At 40.0% G+C, this 13,434-nt stretch overlaps 1 long non-coding RNA gene across 1 annotated transcript in view; it reads right to left on the bottom strand.

Moving 5' to 3' along the window:
- Positions 1-12,713, bottom strand: part of LOC118173491 — a 45,306-nt gene extending 32,593 nt beyond the window's left edge. The window contains exons 1-2 of the long non-coding RNA XR_004754232.1: positions 12,246-12,713; positions 11,247-11,374 (exon numbers count right to left, since the gene is read on the bottom strand). This is a non-coding gene — a long non-coding RNA (uncharacterized LOC118173491). The remainder of the gene's footprint in view (positions 1-11,246; positions 11,375-12,245) is intronic.
- Between the last annotated feature and the right edge of the window lie 721 nt (positions 12,714-13,434).

Raw genomic sequence — 13,434 nt, 5'->3', positions numbered from 1 at the left:
GGGATTCTCAAACCTGATTTGGAGAGGATCTTAAATGGAAAGCAGAACCTTATGAAATTAATGCTTCGCATAAGAACAAATCATGAAAACGCCAATTTTTCATCCAAGCAGGCATTGGAAAGAACATGTTGATCTACCTGACTGGACTAAAGCAGCACGTTTCAAGCATCACCACTCTGCCAGTAATAGGTTGCAGCACCTAGAGCGGCGGGGTTCACTGCCATTAAGTGCACGTTCTGGCCAATATACATGGGGGAAACTGTCACAGCATTGCCTAGAGCTGGGTCAAGATTTAATGTACCATACAGAAGATAGTTCTAAAACCTGCATAATGCCTGCAACTGTAAACTCTGCACACAGTCCAAACCAGCCTGGAGGCAGAGAATGTGTTCTACAGCATAAACACCAGACGGTCTCCGCTTTTATAACCTACTATGTCATTTCAAAATACATCTAATTTAGACAGTGCCACCAAACTGCATAAAGAAGCCATATAAAAAGGAGTCGAGCAAAACAACTAACATACTGCTAGGTAATAAAAATCAGGATTAGTTTAGAAACCTCCAAGTAATACTGGAAAGATTATAATGAAATTTATGGATAAATATATAGGCTGTTGCTCGTTAGTTCTAACCACTGCTGAATAGAGTCAGCCTTACTTGATTAAGGTCATGACAATAAGTGCTACTATAAATAATTTCCAGAATTTTCCATATATCAAAACTCCTGTTTTTGTCTTTGAAACAGTATGATAAGATACACCTCTCTGATTCTTTGAAGTTCCTGCATTAAACCTGGAATACCGTCTTTATCTTAGGGAAGGCAGAATGTCATGGTTCAGCACTGAGAGTCTTTTGCTGCATCTTCGAGATTGCCGGACCTGAACTAACTTGGCAGAGAAGACACCCAATGGGTGAAGGACCCTATAGCAGTAGAACACATACTTATGATCAAGCTACATACTTATGTCTTAAGGTACTGATTTCCAGTGTAATTTTGTTCATTTGGGGGTTATGATCTGAAAAAGTATAACCATTTCTGTGCTCTTCAGCTCATACTTCCTTTTCTTACAAAACTCTATTTATTTTTTTAAAACGAAGCCTGAAAGAGGTGTTATTACAGACACTTGCACACAGCCTGTGGTTTTGGCTTCTCCCAGCCTGGTCTTCCTAGGATGACCGAGCAATTAATTGCCTTTGTCCCTCAGGTCAGTTAGCAGCACAGTCTGCTTTGCTTTCTCAGAAAACTGCACAGAAGAACAGCAGCCACAGAGAAAAGCCATAGGAGGGGAAATACGAAGAGACAGGAAAAAGCAATTCTCCATACCCCATAAATACCGCAGACACTCATAACTGCACATAAAGTTCCTTTATCAGAGCACCTTGACAAAACACTCTCTACTTTTAAGTAAAACCCACATATTGCCTTGCTCATTCAGCCAGCACCAAAGAATGGATTGAGGTGGAGAGAGGCGAAGGAAGGCAGGAGGATGAGACTGCAATATCCTCATCAGCCAGAGCAGCTCAGGAACAAAGCTAGCAGCCATGCCTTGAATTATGGACGGTCTGGGTGGGGGATGCATCTCATCCAGAGCCTCTCCACCATACCGTATTTTAGCACAGCCAGTATTGCAGAGCTGCAAATGTCATTTTCCACAGGCAACAGGATTTGCCATAGAGTACTGCAGTTGCGACATTTTTTTATTTTTTATTTTAAATCCAAACAAAGCAATTGCCTTATTTGGGTATCCCATAACTTTCCAATAATTTAAATACATCACCACTAGGAAAACGTATCTCCCTTGCCTCCTTTTCCTAAAACATAAGATGTCTGCTACAAAGCTAGGAAAAAAAATACATTTTATCCTTTGCTGCCTTCAGTTTTCTATATTCATGCTTTTAGGTAATTCAGAAAAACCCTTTACTAGTAAGAGCTCTATTTCAAAGCATGGTATTTAGAAGCTACGATTTTTTGCAATACAAAAATACATTAAGGAATTTTCATAATATTCAATTAATTGATCTGGATTTTTCAAACTGGTCAGATTTAAACTCTTTTGATGACACAATGACTACAGGAACTCTGTACTACTTTCCTTTTTAGTAGACCTGTTTCATCATTCATCCTTAGAAATAGCACAGAACCTGAACCAGGACAGTTGGATCCCATGATTTATTGGGCATAAGCACACTGAGGAATAGAGCAATAACCTGTTAGCTTTTGTGTAATACGTAATTGAAAATGTTAAGAGAGCTCTATAATTTAGAAGACTTGTTTTTACAGAGTCAGAAAAGCTACTGAAAAAAGGTTAATAAGACAAATCACAAGATGAGTAAAGATGTAAAGCCTTGAAGATCCAAATATCAAGACTGTCTCTGGAGCAGACTTCCAAAGTACTCAGTAGCTGCCCGGATCTGTTCCTAGTGGAGTCAAGAGAAGAATATTCCACATCTCTAGCTCTGAAGTCCCTGCTCAAACAGAACTACTCTTGATTGTAAGACTTAGACGAATTATGCTTGAGCCCAAGCTATTTACCACCAGACGTCAGTAAGAAGGGTAAGATACTTCCCAAAATACATCTTTCTCTGTGAAAGTCTCCCTGATTCAAATTTTAAGCATCCACATTTGCTATAGGCTTTGCTCATTTTTCTTGGTGTAAGAAGCAAAGAGAGGCTTGTCTTAGCCGCACTTAACAAACAGATTTCCCTTTTTGTTTTCCAGCTGACATATGTTGCACACCAGCAAGTCAAACCAAGTTATATTAGAGATCAAACTAAATAAGATAACAGGGAGGTTGGCTGATACAGCACAGCGTGAAGTGGTCTCATGGGTTGGACTTGATAGGATTAACTTGATGAGCGACAGTAAACATTGCAAGAACCATGCAGGGAAGAAGGGAAAAAATATTTATATATAGGAGGGGGCCATTATTGGCAGATAAAATATAGAACTGTTCAGCTTGCCTTCATAGATTCACCCTTATTTTTCTAACTCTTCCTTCCCTGCTGCCAAATGTGCCTAAACAGACACTTCCTTACATTTCTTCAGATCTCAGTGTATTTCTGTAAGCCACCAAGTAACTCCCTGCATATGTGACAATCAAACATAAGATCTCAGTTAAGGAATGCCAAAATAGAGACCATATGTACCTATATGATCCATAAAAGAGATAGGATGAAGGAGAGAATGAACTTGCTATTAAAATTAAACTCTTAAAGCATACTGCCTATGTCTTTTTCAGAGAAGGTACCTTTTTCAGAGCAGAAACCTCACACCCAGCTAAACAGGCAAGGCTAAAGAGGCTCAGATGGCAGCTCCCATAAAGCAAGTCAAAGACTTAACAGTATGAAGTCAGAAGTCTTAATTTGCTCATTAAGGAGAAATTCTCCAAGGAGGTAATAAAGAAATAACCACCACTGACAGCAAATTAAATGCAGACATGAAATCTATATCTGATAAAGACAAGGAAATTATGTCCAAGTGTTAGTTAACTTATTTCCAAGCTATTCCTTCATCTGGAAGGTATAAATAACACAAAGTAAGCTGACAATGACTATAAACCTTGAGATACAGGTCATCTATGAATCATATCCTTCATCATGATATCATATGAATAATATGATATGAATAGTGACAGATTGTTTTTAGGGTATAACACACTCAGCTTTGATGCATAACTTCTTGTTTTGCAGTTTTGAAAGACGCAATATTAAAAATAACTGCATTACAGTAATATATCTAAAGCACATCATTGTTATTTCTGGCTGTAAGCACAATCAAGTCAAATCAGTAATTCAATTTTGTGAATCTCATAAATGCTTCTGCTGATCTGGAGACAAAGTTTAGTTTTTCTGCATTTCCCAACTGCGTTTAGTCAATTTAAGCATGAAATGGATATTCAAGTATTTGTAGCTATTTTCTAGAGAAATGGCATCTCAGTATTCTCAATTTGTTATACAAATGACATGTTAATGCTGTGTTGAAGCCAACACAATCTGACCTCCTTCAAATTGGCCAGAAGTTTTGAAATCAACCGGAATGTTAACAATTCCATCTTCGTTTATTCACGACTTCAAGGAATCAACACTATAAAGAACTATAAATTGAATAATTTGGGGAAAACAATTACGTTGATACAAATAGAAGTTTAACACTTGTGGGAGAAAGACAAAAACCACTCCCAGAGGCACAAAGTAAAACTTAAGATTAAATTCTTATGGTTCTTCCTGTAAGGGAAATAAATAAATAACCGATATGAAATAACACTTATTAAAACAATGATTAAAATGAGGAGGTAAATAGAGGTTCTTTGTAAAAATGAGGAAAACAGTGTCTTCAGTTACATTTTTTTCTTGAGCACATCAAGTCTTGTAAGAATAGACACAAATAAACAGGAAAATTGCCATGCCTCCATGTCACTTATGAAATACCTGTTCTTGTTGCTTGGAGCACAAAGCAACAAAAATGAGCACATAGGAGTACCATACAGCAATTCACTATTTGATTTTCAAGTACTAATGAAAACCTGGGTTTCACAATTCCCAAACTGCACAATCAGCATATCTGATTTTTTATTTTTATTTTTTTTAAACAAGGAAACCATGCTGTCTAAGGCTGAGTTATATTTTAAATATTCTACTGTAGTAACTGAAATTTAAGATCATGCATGAAAAGAGGACTCATGCAGTAGCTCTCATTTCAAGTATGGTTTGAGAGGGCACCCCATCCTTCCCTGTGACAACACAGCATCTGCTCCAACTTACTGGCTTGATTGTCATGGGGCACAGTGCTCAAAAGAAAGAAAGATGTTTAACAAAATGTATTTATGTTGTCTGACTAGCTAGCTAATGTATTCATAATGGAATAAAAAAAAAAATGTCAACAGCTCCAAAGTAAAAAAGGTTCTAAGAGACATCTACATGGTTCTCAAAATTCAGCAGGAAGATTTATAATTTAAGTCAAGTCAAAAACACGATGGAGCAAAGTACTGACAACCATAATTTGTTCAGTGAATATTAATAGGACTTGTGGAACAGAGGAAAACCTTTTCCTGAACAAAGGAGTTCATCTCAGAGGAGCAGAATTTTACCAAATAAACAGGAATCTTTCAGGCAGTCAATCTTCAAATATGTTTGATCATTTGCATTTTATTTCCAGGGAAAGACAGTTAAAGGTCTTTAACATTTTAAACACAATAGGACTGGATGCCCCTTTCCTTCAAAAGCTCTCAAAATTGACGTCTGACCTTATAAAGAACAATTCAGTTTCAATATGTGAAATATATATTCTCTTTAAAAGGACATCATTTCAGAGGTTCTGTAAATAGCTGAAAACACAGGTGTAAATGATTATTCTGTAAAGCTCTCAAGACTTTTCTTTTTAAGTTTCAAGGACTGAGAAATTGGTCCTAATCAGAAAGATGCTAAAAGTAATTAATACACCAAAAAAACTGACCTTGAAATATTTTACCTTATTTACCTTCGAAGGTGTGGAAAAGGCAAATAAATTAGGAGAGAGAAGGCTGAAAATGTAGAAAGAAATACAAAATGAAAAAGCAAAGGTTTTGGTCTGGTAGAAGCTCACTTTTCTGACACTGAGATTACAAAGAATCAGTAAAAGAGCAATTGGTGCGTAATCATATACTAATGCTAGTTTAAGAGATGACATTTGGGCTGTGACAGCATCTGCTGAAGTCAATAGCAATGTTTCTGAAGACACAATGACAGGACGAGAACAGGGCAAGAGAAAACAACTCTGAATTCCAAGCTAGAAGTAGTCAGTCATTGAGCCTTATACACTGCTCTCCTGAACAGGGGTAGCCCTCCACAACTCAGGCCAGCTCTTCTTGCATACGTACTCTGAAGATTCAGCCCAGCTTTCAGATACCAGGGAATCTGAGAATTCTCATAATCATTTTCCTCAATAGTTTGAATAAGGCAACATTGGAGGGACAGGGCTGTCAGCTGTGAACCAATGTTTCTTGCATCAGCATCGCCCTCTCCCAATCTCTTTGTAAGTCAAGAAAATCATGTTCAAGACAGGTTGAGCTCACAAAGACTAAAGCTCCTGAAGACAAATTAACCAAAATGTCAGCGCCCCTGTCAATCTTTATTACCTCCCCTAGGCAGGGGAGCATCTCCCACACAGGAATCAGTTAAGTTTCCTTATCTCTGGTTATTTATACAATGAACAAAAATATTTGCTAAAAGCAAGCCAGGCTAAAGAAGAACATATTTGGTACATGAACAGGGGCATGCAGAAATGAGCAAATCCAAAAGGGAAAAAAAAGAGCAAAATAAATTCACTCACCAAAAATTGAAGTTACAGGCTAGACATGACTCTTTTCTGAAGGAACTGAAGCCACCATAAAAAAGGAGAATAGTTGCTTGTATAATGAAATTTAAACTTTTTCTACTACTCAAACATGCAGAAGACAACTGTGATTTTTGCCAGTTTATTCTATTTTCACATGAGTTTCAAAGATATCTTCAATTTTATTAGGTTTTGGATTCATCATAACTGTAGCATTCAAGCACGTGAGGTACCGTGTTCTCCCTTTCATTTGGTTCAATCGCTTCACAAACGAATGAGTTTGAGGAGGACTCCAGAAACCCGCATGTAACGAAGTTATACTGCAGGAAGGACAGCCTGTCTTTGAGATGGGAGGAGATGCAGGAACCATGTGCTTTCTCTGGTACTTCAGCATTGTTTTTACACAAGCTGCCAAGAAGTATGCGTCTGAGGACATGTCAGACCCAGGTCCCCACGTGTTGACATGCAGACCGCTCTGGGCTAGACTGCTCAGTGAGAGCATGGAAGCTCTGCAGAGCTACATTAGACACATTAAATATTCAACTCAAAGATAGATCATACCACGCAGCCCTATGGGATACTCTCCAGTAAACTCAAAGTGCTCTAGGTAGGAATTTCTCCAGAAAAAGCCACACATAGCCTTTGGAATCCCGCAATGGTTTCAGTAGCCTGTTGGGACGTCTCTTGGTTCTCCTCAAGATGCAAGAATGATCTCATGGGGCAATTCCAAGGGCAATGCATCAGCAAGGTGTACAGGTAAGAAATTTTGCCTCGGGTGTTTTCAGCCGGTTCCAGACAGGTGCTATATCACTCCTTCTCACCGCAGGGAGAGCACTATTCCCTCTGTCTGCTGACTTATTTTAGATTATCCAGGACTTTCTATCGCTGTATGACTCTCCAGTACCCTATAGCAAAAGCCCCAGCTGCCAGCTGATAACCACAGATACTGCAGAACACAAATAGCACAGAGAAATGCCTGTAAGCACGGTATCAGCAGGTTGCCAAGAGTAAGTGTGTATTCTAAGCAGTGCCATTAGACACATTTAAATGACGCCGCACACTTAGAAAGCAGCCTGTGAACTGTGCCCGTACCTCCTTTACAGCTACCATAAGTAATTAATAGCACATCTACACATGCAAATCACATGACAGGAGACTGAAAATTAGATGTTAATTCATTATTAAAAGTTTCCTTCTAAAGTGACATGTCAGATGGAGAGCCTAATACAGCTTTGCATGATTACTTGGTTGCTTTCAGCATGCAGTTGTTATTTAACAAGTAGGAGCAGCGTGGAGGGAGTGAGAGCAGGTTGTGGTTTGCAGCTATTTATAGGAGAGCACAGGGACGGAGCTGAACAAAACCACATCAAGAGGCTGGTGCCTGACCGGGCTACGCAGCCAGCTCCTGCATGTACCTGCTCCTGCTGCAGCGGGGTGGCTCAGGGCAGGACGCACCGAGGGAGGTCTCCTGTGCTGAGTCGTAGCATAAAGGGTGAGAACGCAGCATTTTACAGAGATTTCTCAGCCAATAACCTAGAATATCAATGAAGCGAATTACAGCTCCAACATTTTGTGCACAGATTTTTAATCATGAAAAAAAAAAAAAATTAGTCATCTTCTTACAAGTCCCATTACTTGTTAAATTCTATGATCACGGTTTCAAAGAAGCTATTTTTGGTGACTTTTCAGTTCTTTCTGTTCTTTTTTCCTACGGCTAAGCTCTAAGTCTGCATTCTGCAGAGTGTACCAGTTAAATATTTCCTCTAAACACAAATGTTTTCTGCCTCAAGGGAATGAAGCTGAAACCTCAGAGCCAGTTCTAGCACCAGCATTTACATGCAAATACAAAAATATTCAGGCAGAGAGAATGCAAATTATAAACCCCAAAAGAAATCTTTGGTGGATCAACACTTGGATTAATCTCTTGCACAGACCTGTTTTATAGAAAACTTTGAGCCTGATTTGATCAGATTTATACACATTAATAGAATATGATGATCTGGCCAACATATTAACCATGAAATCAAAAAGCATTCTGTATGAAAAGTCTTAGAAGTTTAGACAGCCACAGGAGGACTGCAGAGATGCCAGAACACCGTGCTGGAAGTGATAATTGCTCAGAGGTAACATTCCACCTGTCAAACATAGTGCCAGCAGCATGGCAGGCTTCTAATAGTTTTAATTAAAGGTCTTAGGTTTAATTTTATGTCTAAACTAAGGTGTCTAAAGTCATACTCACTGCCATTTGCATCAGTGAAGTGTTCTAGAGGCCCTGAATTTTCTGTTCCCTTTGTTGTTGTTTTTTAAACCCAGTATGTCGCTTTCACATACAGACTCTCAACCCTCTGTAGCCCTCACCAATAAATCTTAATTATCAAGACACTTTTATTATATTAAACTACACGCACCTTCCAAGGAGAAAAGAGCCTTATTGCCACTGAAAGAAAGGATGGCTAGCAGAGCATGATTTACAGTAATTAGTAAGATTAAGAACCCCTATTAACTGCAATTAGACAACAGAATATTAAAGGGCAAAAATTACCATGCGGTGTGTCAGTAAATAAATACATGGATGATGCAGTTTCTCGCAGATGAAGGAAAGCAGAGCTGGCCAGGCTGAGTCACAGGCCAGAATGTTTTTTCATGCCAACAAAAGAATGTATCCTGCAGGAGCAGAATCTGAATAAAATAGCGTTCAGGTTGATGTAACAAAGCCACAGCTGTACACCTTCGCAAGGCTAAGATACAGAAGATTTCCACTGCTACAGGGAAAGAGCCTTTATCAATGTAAGCACATACAATGACTACCAAGTTTTCAATGAAATAAAATAGAAAATATTTACAAAACTTAAGAGCTTTTCCAGCATCTCAAACGACTTTTTTTGCTTCTGGAAAACCAATCTGCCCAGTTCACTGAAAGGTTTTTGGTTGTCCTTCCCTCCCTCCCCCCCTTTTTGTGAGGCATTCTCTTCACTCCTTTTCCATACCCTGCTCTCTTATCTCCATTCTCTCACTTCTCCAACCCAAGGGTGAGTTACAGCTGGCTTGGGCTCCATGACTGTTTTCCAGTGGTGTCATTAGCACTTGTGGCACCAAACTGGTCAGTGCAAAGGACAAAAGCCCATCCCTAAAGTCAGCAGCTTAAAGCACAGGACTGGTAAACTCAATGAATTAGTACATATTCTCTCCACTCCTTCCCAACTAATATGGTTTCAGCTTATAAGTGGCTCTGAGCTGGAAGGAGCTAAAGTGCACTACACCTGGGCACAAGAAGAGGCGACACTTTTCTGGCTGCTGTCAACGTTTTTGCATAGTTCCTCAGAAGGATGTCCTCAGAGCTCCAAAACTGTGAGTTTGGGAGCTGGCTGAACTCCCAGCAAGTGCAGTCAGGACCGGCCATGTCATTTGCTAGGGTTTTGTCTCCTTTGAAACAGCAGTTGTCACCAACACTGCTTCAAATATTAAAACCCAACTGAGTGCCCAGAGCCACAGAAATTCAGAGAGTTGGGAAAACAGCATAAAAACTCTTCCTTGGGATCCACAAGCACCGTTTGTCCAACCAGCACCAGTTCAGATGGAGCAACAAACACTGTCTATAAAACAAAGAAAACTTCCAGAGCGAAAATCCCCCACAGACCTCACGTGGAGTCAGCCAATAGCTGGCAAAGGCCCTGTGTACACACAGCCCATTTTGTTTCCAGCACAGCTCCTCTCCCTGGTGCAGCCTGGACAGCTCGCCAACGCGTTCTGCTCGCCAGGAGATGCTACCGAGGGCTGGCGGCAACAAGCCAGTTCGGCCTCTACGGGGCGAGAAGCTTCTGAGCTTTGTACAGCTTGTCAGCTCAATTTTGCTAACAGGACAAGAATTTTGTTGGAGCGGTAGCGTTTTTTCAGTTTGACAAATATTAGAAGATATTTTCTGAAACTGATATTGGAGATAAATCCGCACAATCAGCAGGTCTAATGCAAAGTCAGCGAGACACATCGTTGGTGTTGGTCTACAGAGCAAATAACACCAGCAACAGAGCTGAGCTGCTCAGATTTATTTAACAACTTCTCAAAGGTTTATGAGTTTGTGAGATATCCCTTATTTACTTGTTCACAAGAGTCTGCCCAAATCACATCTGTCTTCTGACAAATGAGAAAAATTAAAAAAATAAAATAAAAGAAAGAAGCTACTTTATGGTAACTCTTTATAGTCAAAATCATTACTACTCATCAGTCTCATGTTAGGACATTTACCAGACCTCAACCCACAACGAGCTGCACTGTGTCAGACTTCCTTACACATTTTGCTGCAGAGGACCATGTTAAATGCAGCAAGCCTTCCCCCCAGTGCAAGCCCCTATATTCACCAGACTAGTAGCAGAAATCAACTACAATAAAAATTTCTCTTAAATATCAGGAATTCATCAGTTAGAAATAAGAAAAACGTGAGTGTGCTTTACATAGAATGGGATTTTGCTAATAAAAGCAGTCATATTACACATCATTTTTCAATAGACAGAAACACAAAGAACTTAATCTTCAATATCACGTATAATTTTTGGACACCTTAGCTCAAGCTCAAGAAAGATGAATTACTATGTATACTACAAAGAACTGCCTGGATGATCAAGAAATGGGAACAGAGGACAAGATTAAAGCAAATGTGCTTATTTAACCTAGAAACTTCACTAGATATTTTCCATTAAATAAAATCAGGGAGAGAGGAAACAGTTAAGACAAAGTTAGAAAAAGAAAAAAATAAATTGGCTGAAAACCAATGTTGAAAAAAAAAAAAAAAATCAGATTCTAACAATCTGAAAAATTAAGCTCTGGAATAACCTTCCAGCTCTCCCAAGGAGGAAAGAATTGAACCGGTTATATGATTAGGTTTTATCACTTTATGAAGGAAATCACAACGCTGCTGCCTGCAAAAATCACTTGATTACCTGAGAGAGCACACCAAGCCCAAGACTGAGTCAGTCACTGTGCTCACTGGTGAGCAACTGGTGGTGGAAGCATTCAGTTATCGAATGGTTCCTTTCTTCCCCACGTTGTTCAGATTCAATATTTTTTCCTACATGAAAGGCAAGCTCATAAAGTTATGGTGTTTTCCTTTAAACAAATACTTCCTTGCTTGCAAAGCGGGAATACAAAATATTCCTGGAGTAACTACATACCAAAGTGGTGTGGGGGGCGAGAAGGAGATTCTAGTGCTAAGGACCGAGCACCACACCACAGTTTCTTGGAGTTAAACTAAGTAATAATAGCTATATTGTTCCTTCGGTGACAATTTGCTGTTCCAGAAATCTTTCTGTATGAGACCTGAAATGGTTTATCACCAACTATTTCCCTCAATTGTATTGAATACATCATTCTGAAACAAACATGTAATCAACCTAAAAAAAAAAAGCTGTTTTCTCAAAGCAAACAGGTCATGCTCAATTACCTGTATGTTTCTGTTCTGTTGCGTATCATCATAACAGATTTTTCAGCAACGCACCAAAAAGGCAGTTCTGCCTTTCCAGGTTTTTCACTCCTCTCCTGTTCCACCACGTATGCGGATTGCACAGACCCAGCACCTCACTCATCCCAACGCCGCGGCATCCCTCCCAGCAAACAATTGCCTTACTGACCTGGGACCACATCTGATGGCAGCCTGCTCACCCACCAGGCCCGTCAGCAGGCCTGCCCTGGTCCTCCTCACCCCAGAGGAGGGTGATTAATAGAGATACAACGTGAAGGGATTCACGGGGTTAATTAATATTGATACACTGTGAAGGGATTCACAGCCAGCTGGAGCATACAGCCAAAACTTTCAACAAAGACATCAGAAAGTTTCCAAGCTCTTATGTTAGGGCAGAAAATCAGAACAATGGAACTCTCTAAAGACAGAAAGTGAACAAACACAGGGGAAAATGAATTTTTTAAAAAAAAAAAAAACATACCTCCTTCAGATCTTCCTTCCACTCTCATTTCAGCAGCCCCCAGGGAACCCCAGCAAGGTCTCTCCTCGTCACTTCGCCTTCCCCAGAGCCCCCTCACCACACAGGAGCTCCAGGGTCCTCGCTGGTGGGCACGCATCACCCTATCAGGCCCACAGCATTTTCATTTGCCACCTGAACAGAGAAACACCTGCAGAATTGGTAGCAAATAAAGCAATACAGGGCAAAGCTCATAACATGCAACAGGACTGGGATAAAAGGAGGTGGGCTGCATATAGCCCTGACATTCGAGAATATAAATCTGTGCAGAATAAATGGTTTCATCAAGGGAATCGTGCCAAACTTGCAGACTACAGATATGCAAATACAGCTCCAGGATGAAATATTGCTGGATCTTCACAGCTCACATCATGAGAAAGCCTGAGGAGCTTCCCAAAGCACAGCTCCGTGAGCGTGCAGGAGGTGAGAGGCTTCCGCTGCCTCCTCGGCATGCTCTCACCCCAAGCTGTGAGAGCTCAGAATAAACCGCTTTTCAGTTCTGTCATCGTGATCTCTGAAATAGCTGCACCACTGCTGAATTTCCTGGCTGGGGTCACGCCCCCAAACCCAAAAGCCTCTGCACAAAGTCTGAAAAATTCTTGGCTTCACTGGATTATTTCCATATCACAGGGAGGGAAATTAACGGTATTTTAGGGCACTCCTAAAAATATGCTTCATATTTATGGTGGGTTTAACGTTAAACTTTGACAAACATTATTTCCAAGTGCTCTGAAGTGCTGGGGTTGCAAATGAGACTAAATTCCCAGGTGGTCCCGGCTAATCTGCATCACTCCTGGAGATCTCCCCATTTGACACCTTGAAAAATGATGATGATGTGCTACAACCTGGCTTAATTAATTGAACTGTTCATCCTCTCTCCTCCCCCATATTAACCCACCTGATGTGCAGAATCACTAATCTCAGTATTTACAGCCGGGAAAGCAGGCGGCCAGGCTCACAACGAGCTACACCCATGCTCCTTTGGTGTGAAAAACCTCATAGCCAAGCAAGAGAAAATACAAAAGTATTCCAAAAGAATTTTCATAACTAGTGAGTCTAAATATTACTACAGAGATTACACTTTGGTCTTTTCTTCTCTAATTTGATATAAAATGTGTTATTTCCAAGAGAATTATTAGACACCATTGCATTA

Source organism: Oxyura jamaicensis, chromosome 12, assembly GCF_011077185.1.
Source record: "Oxyura jamaicensis isolate SHBP4307 breed ruddy duck chromosome 12, BPBGC_Ojam_1.0, whole genome shotgun sequence".
Lineage (NCBI taxonomy): Eukaryota > Metazoa > Chordata > Aves > Anseriformes > Anatidae > Oxyura > Oxyura jamaicensis.
The sequence above is the reverse complement of the archived record's forward strand: the minus strand, read 5'-3'. Positions and strand labels throughout refer to the sequence as shown.